Source organism: Perissodus microlepis, chromosome 10 (genome assembly GCF_051167445.1).
Source record: "Perissodus microlepis isolate ML-2025 ecotype Zambia chromosome 10, ASM5116744v1, whole genome shotgun sequence".
NCBI classification, from domain to species: domain Eukaryota; kingdom Metazoa; phylum Chordata; class Actinopteri; order Cichliformes; family Cichlidae; genus Perissodus; species Perissodus microlepis.
Genome location: NC_140470.1, coordinates 31575457 through 31589338, shown reverse-complemented (window position 1 = coordinate 31589338; position 13882 = coordinate 31575457). Strand labels below are relative to the sequence as shown.

Genomic DNA, 13882 nt, shown 5'->3' with positions numbered 1-13882 from the left:
AAAGTTGTGATGTGTTTGAACAACATGTAAAATGAATAGTAAATTAAAATCCTATAAACATATGTTGTGACATTAATGACGAATTATCAGTACAGAAGATTTAATACCCAACATGTTCCTTCATAACGTGTCTGACACCCAAACCCTTTCTTACCCCCACGTTGTTCCCACCGGGAAGAGGAAAAAATGGAGATGAGTCATAAGTTTGGTGCTCAGCTACAAATCTAAACCTGCTTCAACACTTTGATATGAATCTGGTGGTTTTTTTGCATTATAATGCTAATAATTAAAGACAATTTTAGCTAAACTAAGTTTGAAGTTCAGTAGCATATGTTTATCATGTTGGTAGTAATGCTATAGTCGAATCTCCCTGCTGATGCTGCCTTTGACTCCATTTTATTTTAATCTCGTGTATTTTTGTATGAATGTGATTTGACTAATACACACATATACAGCTATGAACACCAGTACTAAGAGTGTAGTGTAGTATAACTTAAGAATCTCTTACTTTTTTGACATAATATTGAGCATTGATTTTGTTTTTCTTTTAGTCATTGACATTTTTTAAAATGTAATTTGAGGTAGGATTGACTCGTCGATATTTAATCTCATAATAGTGTTTTTATCATTACGAATAAACCCAAAACATTCTTACAGTGACCCAATAAATATTATTTAGGATTTTAGATCAAACTTTTTAAGGCTCAAACATATGTATGTGGCATGTTTCTAGTTGTATGTTGTTATTACAGGTTAAAAATACATATTTATAGCAGTCACTCAGTATTCGATGCGTAGTGTATTATTATTATACCACTCATTTAATGTAGAGTATTAAATGAGTGCTTTACAGAAGTGTCTGTGTTACTGAGATGACGTTGTTACGTTCCTTAATGAACCTCCTTAAAGCTGAAACTGTTACATCTTTATTAGGACGGAGAAAATCTGGTTGTTGTGGCTTCTTCTGGGGTGATTTTCATCTAAATCTAATGTTTCCATTTTTGATGAGTATCATTTTATAAACACATCAGTTTTATGGCAGCTTTGAGGCTTGTTAATGTCAACAATGTTCCCACGTCACTCTGACTAATTTAAAATTAAAACTTGACTCTGTTGCTTCTTCATTTGGACGTCAAGCCCGTGTTTCTGTGACTGTCTGCATGTCTGACGGTTTATTTTTCCTCTGTAGTGTTTTAATAATTGTCCTCTGGGGCCGCGCTGCTGCTGTAATTGTGCAGTATTCGTCTCCAGTGATCTTACATGTGTTTTATTCTCATATGTTGCAATGTTTCCACGGTGACGCTGTGTTTTATTTAATCTCCTGCGGTTCTGTAATTTCAGTTCCTATAGCTGAGTTTTTCTGACATTCAGCAGCGGCGACCTTGTGCTGCTGCAGCAGAAGAACACTGTTAATATAAAACTCTGAGAGGCTGATTCATGTTTTTGGTGTTTTCGTGAGTCTGCTGAGTTCCACAGTGACGTAGTTAAATGTCATCCGCTGTCTGCTTTTACATTGTGGTGCTGTTAGTGTTGCTACCTGACTCCATGTGTAGCTGATATGTATATTTTCTGCCCTATCTTTCTAAAAATTGATCCTGGGCCAGCTGCAGCTGGTCTGCAGAGCTGCAGCAGCGGGTGGGGGAGGGCTGCTGGTGGTGGTGGGATAAATGGGGGAGGGCGTTCTGGGTGGGGTAGGGTGGGGGTTGTGGATAATCAACACAAGAGTGGGAATTTGTGAATATTCACGGGGAAGGAGGAGGTGAAACGTCACAGCGGCTACAGGCCGAACAGGAAGGACTGGTTGATGTTTGGGAGCAGATTCTCCTCTGTGCTGATCCTGCTGTGGAAAGAGCAGAAAATGAACTCGATTTTATTTTGTGAATCTTCGATCATGAGTAAATGGAGAGCAGCTGCACGGCCCGCCACACCCTGAGCTTATACACTGAGCTCTCTTTATTTTCATGTGGATAAGAGGCTGGGTGAATGTGACCTCTGCCTGATTTATTTCAATTCACGCAATGTGGAAAAAACTCCAAACCACCCAACTCTCTGCTGTTCCCTTTAATATCAGGACTTCAGCAGTTGGTGGACTCAAAGTTTAGCTCTGCAACAGAAACTTGGTCCCAAATATTTAAAGATTATTTTTTTAAAATGACCAATTTCCTCTTTCTTTCTTCTTCTATCTTAAAGTTCATATCATACTTTACAGGGACTTGTTTGCAAGTTTATAGAATATATATACACATATGCACACATACACATATATGAAGTAATCGGTGTCTTCCTGGTATCTGACTTTTAATATATTAACATAATCCTGCTTTAAAACAAATGTTCAAAGTATATTTAAAGTTAGGTTTTACACTTCTGTTGCCTTTCTCATGCACCTCATACTGTTTTTAACACTGAAGTGAATTCGATTTATCAGTTTTCTCCCTTTTTCTGTCGGTATAATGTTAAAAAGAAACATGTATGGCTGTCACAAGTCACTAGTATTAAGTACTAGTAAGCGAATAACAGGAACGTAGTCCCAAATAATTGTGTTAAAGAGTTTGGTGTTGCGTGTGCTTTTTTTGCTTTTGTTTTTGTTAGGGTTGATTGATCAAACTTTTTAAAGGCCTCTGTAGATGTTTATATAACCCTACAATTCAATTTACTGTAATGATCAATATTTCAATATTTAGTCAGTGATATATAGGGAAACTTGGTGCTTTGATCATAATTATTCAGCCTAAAATTTTCCCAAAAGGTTCCATAATACTTATTTAGGAAATTCACTGACTTTTTGATATACTTCGATGTTACTAACTTGATATTCATTAATCCAGCTTATGAGACTCTTGAAGTGTATTTGTGATGATATTTGTCTTAGACATTCTAATCTTCTTCTTATGTTTGTATATAATACTATAAATACAAATTTAGTGAGAGACTCAGCTAAAATGTGAAGTGTATTGTAATACTGTAATTTCCTTCACAGGGTTAACTTAAAAATTACAAGATTAACTGAAAATTCATTAGAAACTTTTCTTTTTTCCATTGCTTAATTTTTTTTATTATGTTTTTGTGGGGTATTAACATATAAAATTAAGTTGATCATCAAGAGAAGCTGCCAGCTGTCATAGGGCGAGAGGCAGGGTACACCCTGGACAGGTCGCCAGTCTGTGGCAGGGCCAACACACAGGGACAGACACCCATTCGCACTCACATTCACTCGCACATTCACACCTAGTGGCCATTTGGATTATCCAATTAACCTATCCCCACAAGAGAAGTAATTTAACAATGAAAAGACAAGTTAACTATACTCCAGTATTATATTAAATACTGTTAAATATTGATTAAATACAGAAACCTTGATATTAATATTATGCTTACTGGCTAACTGGCCCAATGTTTGCTGTTACTGTAGAAAGTTATTTCTCTCTTTACTCATCTTTAAAGTCAATACTGTTAACCTGGTATCATGGAGCACGTTAGCTCCTGAAGGGATTTTGGCAAAAACACAAAAAGACTACAGCTGCAGCTAGCTCTCAGTTCTGTTATTGGTGATGCTGGTAAACTAGCTGAATATGGTGCTGGTTATTTGGTAAAGTTAGCTGATACAAAGACAATTATAAAATGAAAAGCTAAGTTATTAGATTACCTCTGGGAGCTTACATTAATTTGTTGACTTGAAAAAGCTTAGCTCATAAAAAATAGGTGTTAATTAACACTAGCTTGCCTGCTAACATTAGCCAGAAGAAAGCTAGCTCAGGGTTGGATTTTTATCATAAAGACTGAACACTGCCTTTATAAACTGATGATAGTTTTCTCCTGGTGAAAATCATTTTTACTTTTCACCAGATTAGCTTTAGAAAACTAATGTTGGCTAATTTGGCTAATGTTGGCTAACCTTAGCTTCAGTGCTAACGCAGACTTTAGCATCTCTAAAATTAGACCTAGCTTGTGGATCTGAGAAGTGAAGCCAATATGGAAGTTGTTATAATTATTTAATAATATTAATATAAAAAAATACTTTATTTTGTTGTTGTTGTTTTTTCAAGCTTAAATATTTTAAATGTTTTTTGTTTTTGTTTTTTTAAGTTTATTAATAATTTAACCCTTTAAAACCAGTCGGAGCGGGCATGCTCAATTGTGCCTAAATATTTTTAAATCTCTGTAGAACTGGAACCACGTAAGCTAGCACAATACTTTTTTTTGCATTTGAAACCAGAGGAGTTATACTTACATCTTATGCATTCAGCTTGTCCTAGGTCACGGTTTCCTTCCACACATAGCTTTGCAAAAATTGCATAAAAAGCACTTGCAGCAACAAAAACATAATATTCCAGAAACACACTTTGCCGATAAGATCAGCTGTTCATAACACTTCCTACTTTGGAATAGATGTCAGCACGAACTATCGCATGTCTGTCATTACCTGCGCGAAACCGGAAGTGACGTCATTTTCCCGGAAAATGTAGTTTTTTACCTTCAGGGACTGTTTTTCTGTTTAGTTTCTGGGATGCTTAGAACTCAAATTGCACTGCTGGAAATTGTTTATTATGATGCATATGCTGGTTTTTTTGCAAATTTGCATTATAATATTTATTTTCGTTTTTCCTGCAGCATATAAAAATTGGTGTATTTCAAAAATAAAACTATGAAAACATTCAAATTTCCTGTTGTTGGAAACTATGTTGTGCAACTTTTTTGTATTTACAATTTTGAGGGATAAACAAAAACGATTTTCAATTTTTTTGTAGTTTATTGCACTTTTTTGCAAACTATGGACTTAATGCATACATATTATTAAAATGTGGGCTATAACGCTTGTATTGGTGTATAGCAACTTGAAATGCTCCGAAAAAATTACACTACAGCATGCAAAAATATAAAGATAAGCTCTGGCGGACTTGGTTCTGTGGTAGGTCTTAAAGGGTTAATTATTGAAAATGGAATCGGAGAATTTGAAGCTTTCATGAACCAGCACATGTCCACACCCACATAGCCAAAAATAGCTGGAAGTGTGTTAAATCAACATTGTAGTGGCAACTTTTATAGAGTCATCTCTGGATTCCTACACTGATGTTTTACTTTTTGTAGTTTTCTGAACCCTCAGTTGTAATTGACGCAATGTTGAAATCCCAACAGGCCTTCAACTGAAACATTACATTAGCTGAACTTCAGATAATGGCAGTTATATAAAAATGTCTAATAGTGACCACAAATCTATAAAATGTATCAATGTATGCCCATAATTTCTGAAAATATACATAAAATTCTATATAACTGGTTTCTAAGAATAATAATGTGAAATAATTGAATGTTTACCCAGAGGAGGTCCATGTGGTGCCGTAATGACGACTAATGCAAACTCATCTCCCCGTCAACTATAAATCAGTTACTGGCATCACCTGGTCGGCTATAAATGGACGATCAGGGCAGCTGTGACTCATTGTTATTCCAGTGTCACTGTCTGTTGATCCAACAGTTATTTAGCACAGATTTCAGCCATAATGATGAAAAGTAAACATTGTGCACAGACACACACACATAGATCTATAGCTGTGGGTCAGTCACATAATTGTTGCAGCTGTAACGTGAGTATTTTGGGGCTTTAAACAGGAAGCTCATATGAAATCATTTTAATACAGGATGCTGACAGTTTGTTGTTGAAAACAACTGCAGATTATTTATTATCTGAAGCATCCACAGCCTTGTTTCTGTCAGGGAGAAATGTTTGCTGAATATTTCAGGTCGTTTGCAGCTTTCATGCTGCAGCTGTGGGGAGTATATTAGGTTTCATTCAAAGCTGTTGTAGATATTCGTTTTTTTCTGGCCTGTAGCTCTGAGCGGGGATCACAGAGCGGTGGAGGCTGGATGATGGATTCAGTATCAGCAAACAGCAGCATTTGTTTTCTTTTTTTGGTTTTTTACAGCTGCAGTATTTTCCACGTAGTGCTGTAAAATCTAGATCAGCATGTCTGCTGCGTTCTACATAAAACAGCATGCGTGCATTTTCCTGTCATTTTATCATCCTGCTGTTTTTAAAGATTTACGTCTTCAGGAACCAGCAGCGCCGAGAGGCACACAAACAGAAAGTGTTACGAAACACACACACACGTTATTGGATCTGGTCTTTTTTGGTGACGGCCACAGCAATATATAAGTAATCTTTGAATACACTCATGCTTTCATGAAAACTCCTGTGTGATCTTTTTCATGATGATTTTTTTAAAACAACATCTGAGGAGAAATATGTTCAAACTAGAGCTGAAATAAATCTCCCAAACTGAGAATCCAAAGCAGCTACGCCTCTAATAAATCACAATACTGACAGTATGACTATTCCAGTTGTATATTTGTTAATGTTTCTGTTCATCCAAAATATGAATAAAAAAATAAATAAAATAAATCACAATATATGCAGGAAATGGACGTACATACCAAGTTAGCGGGGCTGTTTAAGCAGATATTCCCCCAAATTCTCACATAAGTGGTGCTTGTCCCTGTTCTGTGATATTAAGCTGCTCACATTTATACTTACAATTATCATTGTGAGTGTTTCAGTGGCTGTTGGCTAAAGGAGCAGGTGCTAACTGGGCCTAAAACGAGCTAACAGAAGCTGCTGAGCGCTAACGAGGCGCTATCTAATTTAGAAGTAGAAGACTCGGGGGTTAGGCAGCCTTTAAACAAACAGTCAGCATTCAAAATGGACAAATGTTTCACCATGTGCATCGTCATCTTCTGCACATCAAAATACTTGTTTGTCATGTATCTGCTGTTTGTTCTGCGACATGTTACATGTCTGTGCTGCTGACTTTCACCTGAAAGTCCAGCTGCAGCCATCAACAATCTAAAATCTCCCTCTGCAGTGGTGATGCAGGTTATTTAAAATCGAATAATTAGAGACGTCTCGGTCTCGCCTGTCTTTATCCAGTGTGTTTCAGACATGATGGATTTGTTTTTTGGGACCAGATGTAGTGCAGTGCCGCGTTTAAGCACATGTAACACACACAGGCACATTTCTGAGTCATTCATTGACACTGATGCGTTCCCGATGCCTCTTAAACATCAGGTTTAACCCCACGCTGCATAAATGTAGCCCTAAAATCAGCTGTCAGCTCTTTAAAATTCCTTTAAAAAACAACACTTAGGTCTAATGCTTAAAGATGGAAATATGTTAATTTACTTTGTGAGTGTGAACCTGAATCATTCGCTCGATTAAGGAATCTATTCTACATCGTGCTAATCCCACTTCCTACTTCCTGTCACAGCGCTCATGAGTGAGGCCTCAGTAAACAGCAGTGAAAGGAGCTCAACAGTTAAAATAATAATGATAACCGCTCACTCCTACACAAAAAGTCCAGTTTAAAGAAGCACTCGCATCCTTTTTCTCACCATGAAGCTTTTTGCCCATCAAACACTAGCCGTCTGCTAACGCGTGCTGATTGGTCGGTTAAGGATTTACCACAGCACACCCTCGCTCGATGATAAATAGATGTTATAGGCTAGAGATGGCACGATACCACTTTTTTATGTCCGATACCGATATCATAAATTTGGATATCTGCCGATACCGATATGAATCCAATATAGTGTATTTCTTAATCAATAAAACTGTTTTTTTAATATCTTGCTGCATTTTGTATAAGTTTACACTCAAGTTTAAATAAATAACAACACTAAAGCTATTCTGTTATACCTGTATGTAAAAAATATACTGCGCCCAAAATATTTCATAGTTCAGCGAAACCAATCAATCTAATAAACTTAAACCTGCTCCATCCTCCCTATTCTGGTATTTTAAAGAGTACTTAGCAGAAATATTAAGCAACCTAACTAATAGGGTTGCAAACTCCCAGCAAAAAAAATAGGGAACCACCCCCCACCCTCCACCTCATGATGCTTAATCGATGTAATCAAATTTAATTTGATGCAGGCGGAAAAATGCACAGAAATAAATTATTTTTCAAGAATAATTAAATAGATTCAACATCTTTCTTCAACAGAACTGCAGACTGCACAGATGGTATCTTGCCAAAGGAAAAAGTACTATAGCTTACTAGGGTATATTAGACTTAACAGTTACTATATACAGTAATGGACTTCTATATATTTTACATCAGATTAAAACTTTGGGTGTAAGATTCAGATAATTATTTATTAAAAGCTCGACATTTTAAATGAGAATAAGAAAGAAAAGTATGTCTTTGTGCCCCCTTTTCCCTGTTCATGCCCTATCGGCCCCCCTGGCTAAACTTTGCTAGATCCGCCCCTGCACAGTTACCAGCTACGTAGAAAAAGATCCTGGTGTAGAAAGTAATATTAAATAAATTCTAACAACAGCTTATCAAGCTTAAACGTGCTGCTGTTGTTCAACCGCTGGTTTCCTCTTTCTGGTGAGAAGTGGGCCAAAAACTAAGAAGAGAGACGGACTCGCGACAGAAAAGCCGATCAGCTGATCATTGATCAGTTTCACGATTGAAGTAGCAGCAGGAGAGAGAGAGAGAGAGAGAGGCAGTCGCTCCATATATCGGTTGTTAAGCTTAACGCTAAAATGCTTTACAAACATTCAGAGATGAACTTACACACTTGCTTTACTTCTCTCTGGGAAAACTTCCTCGGAGATGAAATGCTGGTTTGGTAGCGAAGCTACAAATACACGCAGCTGCTCTATCACGTGATGCATACTGCTGCGACGTGCTAGGTTATGAGCCGAGTTACGCTGTGTAGCAAGTTTTGTGAGGTGCTTTTTTGATATTTAATGGATCGGATTACATTTTTTATTTCTCGCCGATATCCGATCCAGTAATTTGGGTCAGTATCGGACCGATACCGATACGTAATATCGGATCGGTCCATCTCTATTATAGGCATAGCAAAACCTAACAGATGCATCCAGGTGTGTGGACGAGGCAGATTTGGGATGGTTGGTTGAAGGTCACAGAGGTTCTCCACTTTACGCGTTAAACCAAAATGGCGGATGCAGTAAAGCGGGTTAAGGTGCTGTGATGTTGCTAATGCGAGCTAAAAACAATAAAGATTATCATTTAAACCAGCGGTCCCCAACCCCCGGGCCTCGGACCAGTACCGGTCCGTGAGTCGTTTGGTACCGGGCCGCGAGAGTTGAGGCTCAGGTGTGAAATGTATGGTTTTCAGGGTTTTTATCGGTTTTCAGCGTTATTTTGTTATCGTTTTTATCGTTAACTCGGTTTTTCTGGGTCTTTTCACGTGTGTTATGAATAAATCTTCTTTTTTTCGGTACCGGTACTAGTTTTATTTTGTTGTATTTATCCGCGACACCTTAAAGGCCGGTCCGTGAAAATATTGTCGGGCATGAACCGGTCCGTGGCGCAAAAAAGGTTGGAGACCGCTGATTTAAACTTCAAACAGTTTCTATCAAAAACACGGAAAAACAGATGAAAAGTGTTGAAAACAGGAGGTTTATTTTGATGTGTTTAGGGGACATCTGTAAATTGCAGCTTCACTCTGTTGGACAAAGAAAAGTTTATACCAACTATTCTTTTCTACATTGTGACCTGTAATAGAATAAAATATTTATTTTTAGAATGGATTCATTAAACATCTGATATATCAACACTATGTATTTGTTATAGGCTCGTGTCAAGCAGTTAGATTTGTTTGACCGTTTTTATAACGATGACTTTGTCAGTGGAGAAAGTAATAGTTTGTATATAGTATACGTAGTTGTGGTTATTTATACATCAGAAGCCCACTTCTGCAAAACGTCTCTGTGATCTTAATAAAAATAACGTGACCTGAAGCTAAAACCTGAACTGAAACGTTGATCAGAAGCGTGTGAGCCGGAGTTTCCTTTGTCCAACGCGCTAACACGTCTTTGAATGAGGCACTCTGAAGCAACTTTAAGCCAAAAAGCAGATTGGAAACATGTTTTTTCATATGAATATTTATGTTCTGAATTGAGTCGAGGTTGTTGGTGCACGTTTCCTTTTCCTGTGGGTTTATCGGTGTGGAATAATCACACAGTCTGCTGACTGAAGCTGTGGCCCAGGATCCAAAATGGCAGCGCAGGGCCCTCCTGACGGGCACAGATCCGGTGGAGTTGCCTCCTTCGGTTTCCGAGGCGTGTTTGGGTTTTGTCGTTTCAGCTCTGGGTCTCTCACACAAAAACAAAAACGGTGAAATCAAAGCTGTGGGATTCTTCGCCCGGCGGCGGGGACAGTGTTGGCTTTCAGACGTATGAACGTGCTCCAGGTGTGCTCGATTTATTGTTCCTGTCGTGTAAACACCCACGAACAGTGAGGGGTCGGCTAAGTGGGCGGTAAGACGTATATTAAATGCGTATTAACAGCTTATTAATGTACGTTAAGCGGCTAATGGTGCGATTCTTTACTGTACTGTAACAGAAGGTGATTTCTGCTTCATTTAGATCACGTTTTGTATATTTAATGACATTAAAGATTCAGTGAGACATGGAAGGTTGGCAAGAGAAATGAGGAGACGTGGTCATGATGTCCTGGAGAAAATCTCTCATACTAATCAGAGACTTCATGTGCAGGGAGTTTTCAGCTTTCTTTGTCTAAATTAGAAACATCCTGTCTCAGACAGGAAACATAGTCGTGCATTTGTTATTTCCAGGCCGGACTATTGTAATTCCTTATCAGACGGCTCTAAAAACTTCCAGCTCATCCAGAATGAATTGTGCCAGGACTGCAGGCGTGGCGTTCTCGGGTTTTCCATCTGTCTGTTTAGACTTTAACAATGGTGGATGTTCACATTAAACATGGTTATAGTTTCAGATAATGAGGTCAGCGTGTGAACGTTTAATCCCCGTGAGCCAAACACTCAGCTCCGAACTGTGTGATTTTTACAGAGATGAGGGGATTTCCAAAGGTGTTCATCTCTGGCTGTTGTACGCGGTGAACTCCGCCTCTCGCCACGTGATGGTTTAGATTAGCTCCACCCCTCCCACCACCCTGAGAGAGTTTAAAGGTGCAATCAGTAATTTTTTAGGTTATTTAATAGATAAAAAATAAATATAAGTATTTAACTCATAAATAATGTAGTTGCATGTAATACATGTTTGAACAAACTGATGCATTGTCATAAACTTAAAGCGGGTTTGTGGATTGTGGAAGCCGCCATGTTGTCCCACCATATTTGAATACAGCGGCTGTGAAGAGCATCTCTTTCCTGACTAGCTCGGTCTGAGTGGAGGAGAAGAGCAGTTGTACCAACAGAGGCTAACAGCAGCTAACTGCTGCAGGAATGGCAGAGCTTACCAACAGTTCAGCCTGTCCTCAAAAACTCAGCGACGCTGTCATCAGAAAAGAGTTTGTCTGAATCACGTGACTCCTGTCAGACTGATGGTGTTGGTCGGGCGCTTCTCACCCAGCATTGTCAGCTGAGGTAAACGTTCAAACGTTACCCACTGAAACTTTAAGAAGTGTCTGGACTTCCTGTGTCACGGGGCAGTCCACAATCTGCTCTGTAAATTTCATGGTTTAAACAGTTCTTATATCATATACGGGCCCGGTGGCACCAGTGTCCGGCAGCCTCGCCTCTGTCAGTGCGCCCCAGGGCGGCTGTGGCTACAATGTAGCTGCCATCACCAGTGTGTGGATGGGTGGATGACTGGATGTGTAAAGCGCTTTGAGGTCCTTAGGGACTAGTAAAGCGCTGTACAAATACAGGCCGTTTAACATATAAATATCATATAACTGATAATGTGTCTGAACTGGGAAAAGTCTGCACTTCTGTCCTTTCACCAGTGCTAACGCGTGCTGATTGGTCAGGTAAAGATTTACGTCCTTGGTGAGCGGCGCTTCTTTACAAAGGAGGACTGTGTGTGCAGTTAAAGCCCAACAGAAAGTTCAGTGTGCTGGTTTTGTTGGTTGAAGGTAACTGAAATCCTCCACAGCTGCTGGCTTCCTGCCCCAAATCAAAATGGCGGCTGCTGTGACATCCTGTATATTCCAAGGACACTTGCCTAAAATCTAGAATATATTTATTTATTTAACTTTATCTATTTTCTCAGACACTTAAACCACAAAGATTTCCAGAATAAAAAAGTTTATCACACAGAATTGACTTTGATGTTCTACAGCTGAGATCCTGAGACGACCAAATGAGGGATTTCCTGTCTCTGTGACATCATACAGAGCTAAAAAAAATGCTAGAAACTGAGCCCTTGTTCTTTCTATTTTCAAAACAGGAAGTGCAGAGATTAGGTGTTTGTAAGTATTTAGAAGTTCTCTGGCCCCGCCCCCTCCTTTTTTACGAGGGGTAGCCAGTAAGATTTGACCCGAACACAACAGGAAGGTTAAAAGAGAAGCAGAAGCTTAAGTGGCTTCTTTCAGGACAGTACATGAACAAGGCTCAGTATAAGACAAAGGAGGATTATTTCAAACTGGCTCATGCAAAGCCTCTCGTGTTAGAGCAGATCAACTTTAACATATCTACAGGTGATGATGTCAGAAACTCGACGTAATAAAAGTTGTTGAGCTCAGAGTTTTTATTTTGGCTCCAGTCAGATTCACACCTTTGAGTGTGACTTGGTCACATGGCTGCAGCCGCACGCAGGAACCGTTTGGAGTAACGCAGCAGGCTCCGCATTACAGAGGCTGAACGATTAACTACAGCAGATGAGTTTATGGTGGCTTTCTCCTAAACGTGTGTCCTTCGTGCTGCCGCAGGTGAAAGAGAAAGTAAACCCGCAGGAAAATGCTGCTCCAGCCGCTGTTTGTGTGTTTTTAATGTGTCAGCGAGTTTCTGGCATTTTAAATCAAACTTTGAACGTTTCCTTCACTCAGAGGTGTTTAACGTGTTGACAGTGTCGTCTCTGAGTGGAGTTTTCACGCGGGAAAAGATGGCACGGCTCCATCATCAGTGTCGATGTCAGAGATGTGCAGAGTTTATGGCTCAAACAAACCCTTGAAAATGTGGGGAGGACTCGGAGCTCTGTGTAGGCATTTCCTTTGACTCCATCACTGAGGTATCGGGCAAGTCTAATATTAGGTCTGTGAATTGTTGCAGCATTTATTGACTTCAAAGAGCCTTGATGTGTTTATGGGTCTGAAGTTATTTTAAAAAAATGGGAATAAGGTCTGAAGATTGTGGTTTTTGGACCGGGAGGGCAGCAGTGTGTCATTCGGGCTGGTTTGTAGCCTCGGTGATTGTTTGACCCAGTTTAACCTGCAGGACCACCAGAGACGGCTGCACAGTAGGAAGATGAGTCTGGTTTCTAACCACACGGTCATATGAGCCTTTAGATTTTACCCAGAATGCACTTGAACAGCTCAAACATCCAGGACACCAAAGCTTATTTCAGACGGACGTTAAACTGCTTCCTCCCACAGATCCTGTGATGCTGACGCTCAGAGCAGATTTTACCTTTAGTTTGTGTAAATGTGATTTTAAGCTCTGAAATTTCCGTGGTTAACGTCTAACACTTCAACGTCCCGTAACTCTGAAAATTTTTATTGTGCAAAGGTAGAAATTCATGAAATATAGTGGCGTTAATGTCCAGGGATAAAATCAGCTGATTCTGAGGAGTCAGCTGATTTGAGAAAGTTTTCTCAGATCTGTTTGGTTTTTATGAAGGAGCCTGTGATGCATTTAAATGGCTTCTTTGTTAAAGCACTTCAGTGCAGTGTGATGTTACAGGAAGTGTCCCTGAGAGGACGGGGATCAACTTCACACAAAAGATTTTCAGTTTGAATTTTGATGGGCTGATAAATGCTAAACAGTGAAACCGTATCATCCGTCATCATGTTTTCTCATCCTTCTTTCTTTCATGTCAATACATTTTTTTCATAAACACATTTTACATTTTCAAATGTGAACTCACCTTTTCTTTTCTTACCTGTAAAAACAAAAATGTGCAGATTTTTCTTTGACTGTTATTCGATTG

General features: G+C 39.1%; 1 protein-coding gene across 1 annotated transcript in view; it reads left to right on the top strand.

Annotated features, from left to right (window-relative positions):
- LOC146379667 (uncharacterized) overlaps positions 1 to 13882 on the top strand; it is a 49491-nt gene that overhangs the window by 5882 nt on the left and 29727 nt on the right. The gene's annotated exons all lie outside the window — the stretch shown is intronic.